At 36.6% G+C, this 13,370-nt stretch overlaps 1 protein-coding gene across 1 annotated transcript in view; it reads right to left on the bottom strand.

The window, feature by feature from the left end:
• Positions 1–13,370, bottom strand: part of GIPC2 (GIPC PDZ domain containing family member 2) — a 305,601-nt gene that overhangs the window by 72,469 nt on the left and 219,762 nt on the right. The gene's annotated exons all lie outside the window — the stretch shown is intronic.

Here is a 13,370-nt window from a genome sequence, read left to right as displayed (position 1 = left end):
TTGCTTGTGTATTGTTTGTTATTTAAGAAAAAAGAAAAATGGAGACAGAAGGAAAATTACTTTTTTCTTTCTTTTTTTTTTTTTAAGAGAAGACTTTATTTCCTTGTTTCACAAATAAAGTTGGCTGAGCTGATTGTTTTTCCTTTTTTTTCCTTTGGAAATGAACCGTGAAATCATTTTTGGTAAATTAAGACCAAAGTAAGAATCCCAAAATGAATGTATCATCAATGAAAAGCTTTAAGGTAATCACTCAAAGTTTTAAAGGGTTTTTAATGTTTAGATTAATTTAAGAGCAATCTAGTTTCATGTTTAAACTAATTTAAGATCCCTCTGAGGGCAAGAGCTATGATGCAACTGACCAAAATTCCTTAAGGTCCTAATTAACATAAAACTAACAAGGATCTCCAAGATGCAAATAAACAGCCAAAAGTACATTTAATGTGTCTAGGTACACAGTAGTATTAGGTTGCCTCATAAAATAAATGATTCTAACAGGAAATGATTTTTGGCTCAAGATGCCAAGATATTCCCATTTGTTTTGGTTTTTCCTATGATAAAGCATTTTAAATCAATCGTTTGTCTTCTCAATATGTTCTTTGAGAATCAGATTAAGTAGACAACCATTGTCACCACATTTGCTATTTATTTAAATTATAGTAGTAGATATGAAGAAAGATAAAAGAAAGGTGGGAAGGATAGAGTTGGTTGTATGGACTAAATAAATACAGAGAAAAGCCAATCATCAGAGTTTGAGAAATGAGCACAAAGCAATAAATAGGAGAGAACAAAATTAGAATCTGGAGTTAGCCAAAGATAAAAGCATAGGAAGAAAGACAAAGGTAACAACTCCTAGAATAGTGAGTTTACTGAAATTGAGCTGAGAAGAATCTCTCTTAACCCTTCTCTCTGTCCCTATATCTCTGCAACAGTAAAAGCGTAGCGTTTGGGGAGAGTAATGTTAATCAAACTCCAGCAAAAGTCATTTATGGATGCAAAAACCTACTGTATCTGGATTTATTCTCCTTGCTCATTTATTCATTAGTATGACTCTCCACTTCCACTGCATTTGGTCCCAAGACTCTCATAATGTTTAACAAAGACGGAAATAGGACTCGGCTTGGCATTAATGGAAGAATAAAGATGTCCATAAATACTTTGACAGTCCTCCAATAGAGAGGCGGGGGTCTATGTCCCCTTGAATGTGGGTAGGCTCTGTATCAACTTTGACCAATAGATTGTGGAAATAAAGTTGTGATAGTGTCTGAGACAGAATTTTAATAGAGAGGCAGTTCTATGTCCTGTCTCTTGGAATTCTTGTTCTTGGAACCCAGATACCATGTTTTGAGAAAACTGAAGCATCCCAAGGAGGAGCCCCAAGTGGAAAGGAAAGAAGGCCCCCAGACTTGTTTCACATCTAAGCTACCAGCCAACAGTCAACACCAGCTTGCTAGCCATGAAATGAGTGGTCCTGGAATTGGATCCACTAGCCCCAGTCAAACTACTCCCATTGACATCATGTGGGGGATAAAAAAATAAATAAATCATCCCAACCAAGCTCTGCCCAAATTGCAGATTGTAAGCAAAATGAAGAGTGTTGTTTTAAGCCACTAGCTTTTGGTATGGTTTATTACACAGCAATAAGTAACTGGAAAAGCCCGTTAGCAGGGTAAGTACATTTCATGTTAACAAAGCATTACTGTGAGTAGATAAAAGTTGAAAGAGGAAGTCATTTTAGTATCTTGATACTTCAATTAGTATCTAAATGAAGAAATTCTCTCTCTCTCTCTCTCTCTCTCTCGACTTTAAGGTTCTGTCCTTCAATCTTTTGTTTTAATATTGTGAAAGACAAAAAAAAAAAAAATAGCCTTCAATCAGAACCTTCTGTCCTTGGTTACATGTGGTTCATTGACTCACATGGTTCTTTGAGACCTCAAAACATTAGAAACAATGACTAAGTTAAGCAAGGGAAGAGAAGCTCACACTACTGGTCAATTTGTTCCCAGGATGCCTGTTTGCCATTTGTAACTGTAGTCTTCAGAAAAATCTTACTGACAGGCATTCTATTGGAGGGTGTTTAAACTGACCTTATTTTGATTCTAAATAGCTAGTCACAGAAATTTCTATAAGCAACTGCCTAGACATTTGTGCATGGCCCACTTTGTATTCTTTATCATTTATCAATTTGAAAATTAGCAGCAACAGGACAAGAATCAAGCTAATCTGGTAAATTTATTCAACAGCTTGTTTGGCTTCTGCATGTAGAAACACTTGTCTCTTTGCCCACATCCCTTGCCTCTTTACATTGAAAGCTTCCTTATGACCTTTCCCAATGTGCTCTGCAATGGGTATTTTTCTGTCTGCCCATGCCTGGAGAGAAAGAGCCAGGCCTCATGGTCTTCGTATGCCCAGGTCTTAACAGTACTTAGCATATAGTAAGTGCTCAATACGAGTTTGTAAGTGAATTACTTAGTAAAATAAATATGCATATTTAAACATAGCCTGACCCCAGATTAACAGCCAACTCCTGGAGGAGAAAGAGGAAAGTAGTTTTTTTTCCAGAACTTTTCAAGTGACTCTTTCTAAACATAAATCTATGAATCTATCCCTGACTCAATGTCTTTGGGTTGTACTCTGATATTCAGTTTTATGACTATGATCAAAGTATAATATTTATTCTGGGTAATATTTAATTTTTAAAAATTGGGGCCACTTCATTTCTACTAGAGCCAGAGAATGAACTAGACATGTGGAAAGTTTAGAGAAGGAATCTGCATTTAATGAGTTCTTGGCTTCTGTTTAGACTTCTTCACCTTTCATAGGTAATAGTGTTCATTGACCCAAAGTGTGGGAACATTAAAATTTTAGAGCTTTTTTCAGTGGAAGAAAATTATATTTCTAAAAGGTGATTCCCCTTCTTTTTAGAACATGTCTAAATTTTCATTTCTCTTCTTTTCTTTTCTTTTTTTAGATTTTTTTTATTTATTTGACAGAGAGAGACACAGCGAGAGAGGAAAAACAAGCAGGGGGAGTGGGAGAGGGAGAAGCAGGCTTGCTGTGGAGAGCAGGGAGCCCGATGCGGGGCTCGATCCCAGGACCCTTGGATCATGACCTGAGCCTAAGGCAGACGCTTAACCAACTGAGCCACCCAGGCGCCCCTCATTTCTTTTCATTCCATTTTCATTTCTGTCTGCTTTGTTTCAAAGTATTACTTTTTTAATATTTTAAATGTATTTTCTCTATCTTTGTTATTTGCAGCAGATCAGTGAACTTCAAAGAATTAACATAAAACACCACTTTGACCAAAAATCTATAGAAGGCCAAACTGCAAACAAGTCCAGAATACAATAATTCAGACACAGTGGAATTTTTGTCATTGTTTCTTGTTCGTTTTCTCATTCAAGTCCAGGACTGATAGTTTGAAAGGTGGTAGGTCTTTTCCATCTAGTCATTCACCTGGGCTGCCAAAAGCACTGCTCTCTTCAACAGAAGTCTTCCATAGTCACTCTGGATATTGTCATCTCATGGATCCCACGAGAAAGCCCATGGAAGAGCACATATGAAAGTTTGTATAGGCCAGGCTTGGAAGTATCACACCTCACTTCTGCTCATATCCCACTGGAGACAACATGGTTATATGACCATACCCAACCATAGCCTGGAAGGGAAGCTGAAATCACAGGGTAGCTGTGCAGCTCTATGTCTTGCTCCTAGAAGTAGAACAGCTTTTGGTAGGCATCTCATAGTTTCTGCCAACATTCAAAGAGCCACTCCATTTAAAAGTGTGCTAAGTATTACAGTGATGTCTTCTAACACTCTAGGACCTTGAATTAAAAGTAATATCAATGTCTTTTTTAATCTAGTATCTATGTATATTTTTATATTCATTCAAATATATAACTTTTTAAATTTCTTCTTTTAAAGTAACAGAAGTGTTCTCTGAGGTCATTATATGCTCATTTTTTTTTTTTTTCTGAAAGTGGCTAGTTTATTTTTTTCCTTTTTTTTTATTATGTTCAGTTAGCCAGCATACGGTTTATGCTCATTCTTAAGATGATGATATGGTTTACATCAAACCAGATATTTTGTTTTTGTTTTGTTTTTGTTTTGTTTTGTTTTGTTTAAAGATTTTATTTATTTATTTGACAGAGAGAGACACAGCGAGAGAGGGAACACAAGCAGGGGGAGTGGGAGAGGGAGAAGCAGGCTTCTTGCCAAGCAGGGAACCTGATGCGGGGCTCGACCCCAGGACCCTGGGATCATGACCTGAGCCGAAGGCAGACGCTTAACTAACTGAGCCACCCAGGCACCCCAAACCAGGTATTTTGTTGAAATTCCTGATTCTACCCTAAAGTTGTTTTCCTACTATTCCTTCAATCAACCATGGAATATAACCCAGAAGAATTACTCCAAAAAAAAAGCTCCCTGACGTACACCATTTGAATTAAGGTCTCTTTTTTTCTATATATGTGTACTCTATAAGATATATTACTTCTAAACTGATTTATAAAGTCTTTTCTTCCAGTTAGTTTCTGAAAGCCTCATTTTTTCATGACTCCAAAAAAGAACTTTAACTAGGAACTTAGTTAAGTTATAATCATAATAGCAACAATTTACTGAGTGCCCATTATGGAGCATGTTCAGTTGTGCTAAGAGCTAGCATACTCATTTTGTCACTGAATTCTCTCAGCAATCCTGAAGATGCTCATTTTTATTCTCATTTTATAAATGAACAAACTAAGGCTCAGAGAGCTTAGGTAATTTGCTCAATGCCCCAGTTAGAATGTGCCAGGTTGGGACTCAAAACCAGGATTCTAAATCCTACAGTATACAAACTGCTCAAGAACTTTCTAGGTAAATGTGTGCTCTATTATTAACTACGGTTTCAACTCTAAATCACTATCAGTTCCTTTTCTTTGTTGAGTTAAGCTGTGCCTTGTGGGTTTCAAGGATTCCTCTGGCCCATTTAGAATAAGGTCCAGACAAACACAGACATTTAGGAGTCTGGTCCATGACCCATTTACTCTTAGCCTCATCTGGTAGTTTTTGGCTATAGGATCTTTCTACTCTAATGTTAAGAAAAGAAGTATAATTCTCCCCAAGATTTGACTATGATCATCCCAAGCAGGAGGAACCTGTAGTCTTCGTAGACACGAAGAGCATGGGAGATAAGAAAGGCAAGAGAATGAATCATGAAAAAGAAAGAACTTTGACTATATTGTATACCCTTGTACACTTACATGACCTTCATAACTGCATTTTGTCTTTGTCTCCTTCTTGAGGGCATGGAAGGAATGCCTTGAGCTCCCCCCCAGAGCAGAGAAGACTAACCATTTTTGTCTCTATCTCCAGAGGTTGTGTGATATTGTCCCCCAAGAGAGTGCCATAATTGAGAATCACTATGACTTCTGTATCCACACCAACCAAGATTCTGTTAAATTTTATTTTTTTATAATTTGTGTTATTGAAACAAAAGGTTTCTTTTTTATTTCAGATGTAAACTTATGTACTTTTATGTACTGAATATACTTTTTCAAGCTATATACACATTTTTCCAGAGTCTGATATTATAGCTTTGTGATTGAGAATCTCTGCTCAGATAGAGTGAATAATCAGCTATTGTACCTTTAAAATATATTACCTTATATTTGCCTTAAAGCTTTAGAGATTTGAGACTACAGAATGAGATTACATTAAGAATTTTAGTTTTTCTGTTAAACTAAAATTGCCAAAACATCTTAATAAGTCCATGGCATCCTTAGTTTGGATCTTGCTATAAATAACTTTAATTTCCCATATATAAGGATTCTAATAAAACTGGCATTATTGAATGCTTACCAATGCCAGACACTCAGCCAAGGACTTTCATGCTAAAAGTAGTGATGGGGTTCTTTCTTTTCCTTACCTACAACAACAAGTCCATTGGCAAGTTCTGATGGCTCTATTTACAACACATATGAACAATAAATGAACAGCGGCAGTTCATTTCTCTCCATCTCCACTGTCAGCACTCAAGCCCCAGCCACCATCCTTTCCTGTCTGGATCACTGTGATAACCTCCTAACTACTCTTTCTGCTTCCATACTTAGTGCCCTATAACCCATCCTCTAGAGTACATTTTTATACCATAAATCAGTAGTATGCCACATATATCATCCCCAATCCTCCCTACACATACACAACCCACTCACATCCTCAAATGGCTAATTACACAGCATATAGAACAAAATCCAAATCTTCCCTGGTTTAGAAGGCCCTACTTAATCTATCTCTCACCTACTTGTCCAACTTTATCTCATGCCACATTCCCAACCACAGTTAATTTTTTTTTCTTGAACACATCAAGCTCTCTCTTGCTTTTCTCTCTGCTCTCTCTCTCTCTGCTTTCCTCACTGATCTTTTGACATTTGGCTCCTTCTCGTCATCCAATTTTCAGCTCAAACATCACCCCTCAGAGAGGTCTTCCTTGTAGGACTGCCAAATTTAGTGAAAATACAAGTCTCCCAGGTAAAGTTGAATTGCAGATAAACAAATAATATTTAGTAATGGGAAATACTTATACTTTTTAAAAATTCATTGTTTATCTGAAATTCAACTTTAACTGGGAGTACTATATTTTATCTGACAATCCAACTTTCTTCCAATCAAAAGTATCCCCATGCAACACCAGATACTCTCCATCAAATTCTCTGGTTTCATGCTCCCAACTCACTGCTACCTAATATCATTTTTTTGTTTATTGCCTGTTTCCTCCATACACTTTCTGAATTGATATCAAGTTCAAGCTCACTATAATCTGCCAATTTCTGTCTATCACATGTATTCTTGTCTAAGGTTTACCTAAGTTTGGGTGATATATGACTCTGAAAATGTAAAACTTATCACTATTTTTAGGATATCATTTTAAAACCTTTGATAGGTTTCTATATTATCAAATGCATAGGTTAATTATAAAATTTTTTAAAGTTACATGAGTATTGAGCCACAAATGAATAAATAACTTTATTTCCATGATATATAATTTTATCAAATTAAGTTCTTGACATTTAGTAGAAAAAAGTGTATAAGGTTATCTTCAGGGAAATTGAAAAAAAAAAGAAATGAGAAGCAATACAGTCAGAATTGAATAGTCTTTTAAAGGCATCTAAATGATAAATAATTGAACTACATATTATGCTTGTACTTAAGTATCTACTCAGTCATTTCCAGGATTATCAATTCTCCTGAACTCCTATTCTGTTGCTCTGAATATGAAAAATATATCCAAATAACTCTAACCACGTGGCAGAAATAAAAGACCTACTATTCCTTACATGAAATCTAATGAAAGCACAGATTGAAGGAAAAGAATATAAAACAAATGGATAAAATTCTAGTGTCAAAAAAAGTGTGCAAGGGAAGTTAAATAAAAGAGGAAAGTTTCCCTGATAAATTAGGCAAGTTTTTGATGAAACAACCACAGAGCTGTTCACCATAGTAAACCAGAAACTAAAAATGCAGGGAATTAAGTGCTTTTACTTGCAGTCAGATTTCAGTTCAAATCTATAAACTGAGACTGGCAGATTTCACTCTTCAAAGGGTCACTTCAGAAATACTGTGGGACACTCCAAAAACAATTTGCCCAAGCTTTCTAAAGCTTTAGCGCACACACACACACACAAAGACCATGCCTATTTGCAGACCACTCCCCCAAAAAAGCTATTTTTCAAGCAAACATTTCTCCTGACTTTCATAAATACCAGTTTCTAATCATTAAATTATGTTGGCAATAGCAATTATTAAGATGAGTGGAAACGCACAGCAACATCTTTCATTGTCTTTGCACATAAAAACACTTTTTAGTGTAGCTGTGGCTTTATTTTATAATAGAGGAATATAAGATAATGAGCCTATAAAAATGTTCTAAAGTTTGTTTTGGATGGATGTGTATCTGTGTGTGCATGGGTATGTGTGTGTGTACTTAGGAGAAGAATCTTTGAAAATAGCTTTATTAGAAAGTGAATCAAGAATTCAAATGAGTTAAGAACCATATCGCCTTATTCCTAAGGGTCACTTCTCACTGGTAAACAATTTAATTTAATTTAAAAGCCATTCTGATGCTAACTTTAAAAAAAATTTTTAGTGTACAACTCATACAATTTTTTTGATCCACAAGAAGGCAAAATGATAGAATGGTTACCATCAAGAACTCTCGGGGTATAGCACAGTTTCAAATTCTGGATCCATCACTTAACAATCTATAAGATGTTGGGCAGTTACATCATTCTTAGAACATAGGTCTTTACCTTATCTATACATCAGATTGTGATTAAGTGTTAAATGAGGCATCACACATTAAGTGTTTACTCAATAAATTGTTTGTATTTCTTTATAATCATGAAGGAAAGTCTGCATATCAGCTCAATAGACACTATGCAGTTTACCATTTACAAAAAGAAAGCAAAACTTAGTGATTTCATATATAACTTTATTTGTGATAATGTGCGATTAAAACAAATCTTCATAACTTTATTCAAATATGGCAGGAATAGTGTGAATCCAGAGAAGATAAGTAGCATATTGAAGGTCACACAAATAGGTAGTAGTACAACTGGAACTAATTCTCACATCTTCAATTTCAATCCTAATTAACAATCAATAATAAATTTTACAAATAATAAAACTTTCAAAATAGAAAAGAATATAATGGGGGCACCTGGGTGGCTCAGTTGGTTAAGTGTCTGCCTTCAGCTCAGGTCATGATCCCAGGACCCCCCATGTTGGGCTCCCTGCTCGGTGGGAAGCCTGCTTCTCCCTCTCCCACTCCCCCTGCTTGTGTTACCTCTCTTGCTGTCTCTCTCTGTCAAATAAATAAATAAAATCTTTAAAAAAAAAAAAGAATATAATGGCAATTTCACATTTGCCTCCATTCAACATGTTAATATAGTTAACTAATAAAATATAAGGACTTCGTAATTATGAATGAAAAGAAAGGGGCACTATATTATGGATAAAGCTTACACTGAAAGCTAAAAGACCCAGCTTCTAAACATGGCATCGTGACAACATAAACTTGGCCAAATCATCTCATTGGACCCAGTTTCCTAATTTGTCAAATTAAGACATTCAACTAGATATATTCTCAGGTTGCTTCCAGGTCTGATTCTAGGCCATTAAGTAGAATTTGCATGATATTGCAAAACGTCAATGATTGGATTTCAACCCAAGCATACCATCACCATGGCTTTTAGCTCCATTATCCAACCAAGAGCAATGAGAAATGTGGGGTCAAGAGTCTAGAAATAAAACAAGGCAGTGCTCTGTAGTTGACTAGCTTGCTCTCCAATTCCTGATGATGCCTCTTTTCCAATCAGCCACAACAGGTGAGCATTCTGATGAGCATGCCTCCCCCTTCATTCATAGGCATCCATACCTTTCCACATACCAATAAGCCATCATCAAAATACTTTTTGGGAAATCAGACCACTGAGTGTCAACATTGAGCTCTGGCCTGTTCTGATCTGCATTTGAATGAGCTGCCTTTGAGCATTTATCAAAATGTATCTCCTTTGAAAATGTCACCTACTCAGAACCCAATCAACACACATCATCTGAAGTTTTTCCTTTCCACTGCCAAGTGAAAGAGGGTTCTAACTAACTACCACCAAATTTTGTGCAAGGTATTTGAATTTGGTTTTGTCATCATCCTAGTGTTAGCAGCAATTAAATAAATTTTGTGGGTGTCCATTTCTTGGAATCATAAAGTCCCACTCTGAAGCACATGAGGCCTTGTTATTAGTCTCACTGGGACATTGTTCTAGTACAGAAGAATCCAAAATTCAAATGCCATGAGTCACATTAGTTTTATTATTCTACCTAAAAATTAAGGTTTCTATCATCCACAAGCAGTACCTTTTTGGCTTAAAAAATAATAAATAAATAATACCTTTGGCCCTACTAATCATATTTTCATTAGTGATGAAATTATAGAAATTTCTATTTCTCTCCCTTCCTTCTCTTCATCTTTTGTATTCCTTACCTGTATTATTTTCTTAGGGCTGCTGTAACAAATGTCATAATCTGGGAAACCTGACACAACAGAAATTTATTACATCACAATTCTAGAGGCTAGATATCTGAAGGCTTTATGGGGTAATCCTTGCCTCTTCTAGCTTCTACTAGTCAGAGGTAGTCCTTGGCTTGTGGCAACATAACTCCAAACTAGTCCATGAGCTCTTAAAGGGTAGGGTCTGCAAGGATTATACTGGCGGGACAGATCAAGACTAGAGAACCCTAATAGGAAAATTATCTCCCACTTCTTAGAAAATTGATCAGGTTTGAGGCCTAATCCAGCCACTCTGTGCTCTCTGAATAAGGGCCCTCCCGAGCCCCCAGTCAGCTAAGTAATTCTAAGGGGCTGTGACATGACACCATCTGGTTAGATAGTGACAATGACAATGCTAAGAATAGCTATCTTTTACTGAATGCTTACTGTGTATCAGGCATTTGTTAAGTCTTGTGTTATATACATTACTTTATTCAGTCCTCACAAATGATCTTTAACCCTCAAATTGTAATGACACCTATCCATTCCTCCCTGCACAAAAACAGGAAAGAAATGCACTTCTAGCTTTTGTTTATTTCTCCCATTTACAGTGATGCTGTCATTTTGTGTCCCAACCTCCACCCCCATAAATAGTGGTGTCCTGTGTACAGAGAACAACCATGAGAAATGAGGTACTTCCCATCCAGCCTTTCCCAAAGCAGTGCTCTCAGGAGGCTAATATAACAAGCAATGATCTTCCTCAGTCATTATGAATTCAGTTTTTAAAACTAAAGGCACCAAACTAGATGTGGTTTTGTTCAGGGAACTAAGGTAATTGAAATGATTGAAGAGTGTAAATACTAAAGCTGCAGTGACTAAAACCATAATCAAAAATCAAGATTTTTCAGGCAAAGTTAATCCAAGCACTTCAGAATATATGCTTGTTAATTCAAGCTATTTTTCCAGACTTGCCATACTTGTTATACTTACCATACTTGCGAAACTTAACTAATGGCCTGCCTTGGTCATGTTTTCAAATGAATGTGGTTATGGAGTTAGCCACAAAAGGCTAAGTTTATCTTGTGACCCAGAGATCTGGACAGCATGGGCTGGTTCCAGGGACCTGCTCTGGATAGTTTACTTAGAGTCCCTTGCCCAAGGTCACCAGTCACATATGCTGTAAATGCAGCCTGCCTTCTTATTAGATGAAGGCAGAAGGCCTAAGGAATACTTCTCAATGCTTTTGTGTGTTGGAAAAAATGAAAATTCATTCAGTTGGAATCTCAGATTTTAAATTATCTGCTGGGAAAACTATTCATTCTTCTGTAGCATCTCTGGCTGAGTAATTGTTTAGCCCATTCTTTAAAACTTGCTTCTCAGGGCAGCTGGGTGGTGCAGCTGGTTAAGTGTCTAAGTCTTGGTTTTCGCTTGGATCATAAGCTCAGGGTCCTGAGATCAAGCTCTGCACTCAGCACAGAGTCTGCTTGAGACTCTCTCTCTGTCTCCCTCTGCCCCTCCCTCTGCTCTCTTTCTCTCTCAAATAAATAAATCTTTTTAAAAAAATGCATCTCTTACTGTGCATCAATCTCTCTTTATTTGTGTTTAATAGTTGACACCACAATACATAATGTGCAATTTGGCCAATATTAAATAAGGAACGACTACTGCTTCCCTCATTGTAGACATGATCATCTTCCTAATGTAACAACAAATAGAGTTGGTTTTCTCGGTGACCATATATTGATTTACACTGAAGTTACTGACATCTTCTAAATAATTTGTAGATGAGCTTCTTAGTCATATTTCCTCAATCTAACAGTTGCACAATTTATTTAGAGAAAAAAATTAATTTAGATTTTCATCAAACTTTAACTTAGTATATCTTGCCTATATTTTCATATTCATTCTTTCACACAATATAATCCTACTACTTATCTAATGGTAATTCAATAAGTATCAAATACCTATTCTGAGGTCATTGATAATCAATTAATGGCAACATAGAGTCTCTAAGGGCAGAAATGAAAGCTGAATTGGCAGAACTTAAAAATGCTATCAATGAGATCCAATCTAATCTAGATAATCTAACAACTAGGGTAAGCGAGGCAGAAAAATGAATTAGTGACCTAGAAGACCAATTTACAGATAAAAGGTAAAAGAGGAGGCCAGGGAAAAACAACTTGGAATCCATGAAAACAGAGCCAGAGAAATAAGTGACACCATGAAACGTTCCAATGTCAGAATTGGGATCCCTGAGGGGGTGGAGAGAGAGAGGACTAGAAGATATATTTGAGCAAACCATAACTGAGAACTTCCCTAATCTGGGGAATGAAACAAACATTCGTGTCCTAGAGGCAGAGAGGACCCCTCCCAAGATCAAGGAAGACAGGTCAACACCCCGGCATGTAATAGTAAAACTCGCAAATCTTAGAACCAAGGAAACCATCTTAAGGGCAGTTAGGGGGAAGAGATTCCTTATGTACAGAGGGAGGAACATCAAAATAACGTCAGACCTGTCCACAGAGACCTGGCAAGCCAGAAAGGCCTGGCAAGACATATTCAGGGTACTAAATGAGAAGAACATGCAGCCAAGAATACTTTATCCCAGAAGGCTGTCATTTAGAATGGATGGAGAGATGCAGAGCTTCCATGACCAGCAGAAGTTGAAAGAATATGTGACCACTAAGCCAGCCCTGCAAGAAATATTAAGGGGGGGTCCTGTAAAAGAAAGAACCCAAGAGTGATATAGAAAAGAAATTTACAGGGACAATCTATAAAAACAACATCTTCACAGGCAACATGATGACAATTAATTCATATCTTTCAATAATCACTCTCAACGTGAACAGCTTAAATGCTCCCATAAAACAGCACAGGGTTGCAGATTGGATAAAAAGACAGGATCATCCATATGCTGTCTACAAGACACTCATTTTGAACCTAAAGATACATCCAGACTGAAAGTGAAGGGATGGAGATCCATCTTCCATGCCAACAGACTTCAAAAGAAAGCTGGGGTAGCAATTCTTATATCAGACAAATTAGATTTTAAACTAAAGACTGTAGTTAGAGACACAGAAGGACACTATATCATTCTTAAAGGGTCTATCCAACAAAAAGATCTAACAATTGTAAATATCTACGCCCCCAACATGGGAGGAGCCATCTACATAAGCCAACTGTTAACCAAAATAAAGAGTCATATTGATAATAATACGTTAATTGCAGGAGACTTCAATACTCCACTCTCAGCAATAGACAGATCATCTAAGCAGAAAATCAACAAAGAAACAAGAGCTTTGAATGACACACTGGACCAGATGGACCTCATAGATATATACGTAACATT

This window comes from Leptonychotes weddellii, chromosome 4 (genome assembly GCF_054177405.1).
Source record: "Leptonychotes weddellii isolate Sample4059 chromosome 4, ASM5417740v2, whole genome shotgun sequence".
In the NCBI taxonomy this organism is placed as follows: Eukaryota; Metazoa; Chordata; class Mammalia; order Carnivora; family Phocidae; genus Leptonychotes; species Leptonychotes weddellii.
The sequence above is the reverse complement of the archived record's forward strand: the minus strand, read 5'-3'. Positions and strand labels throughout refer to the sequence as shown.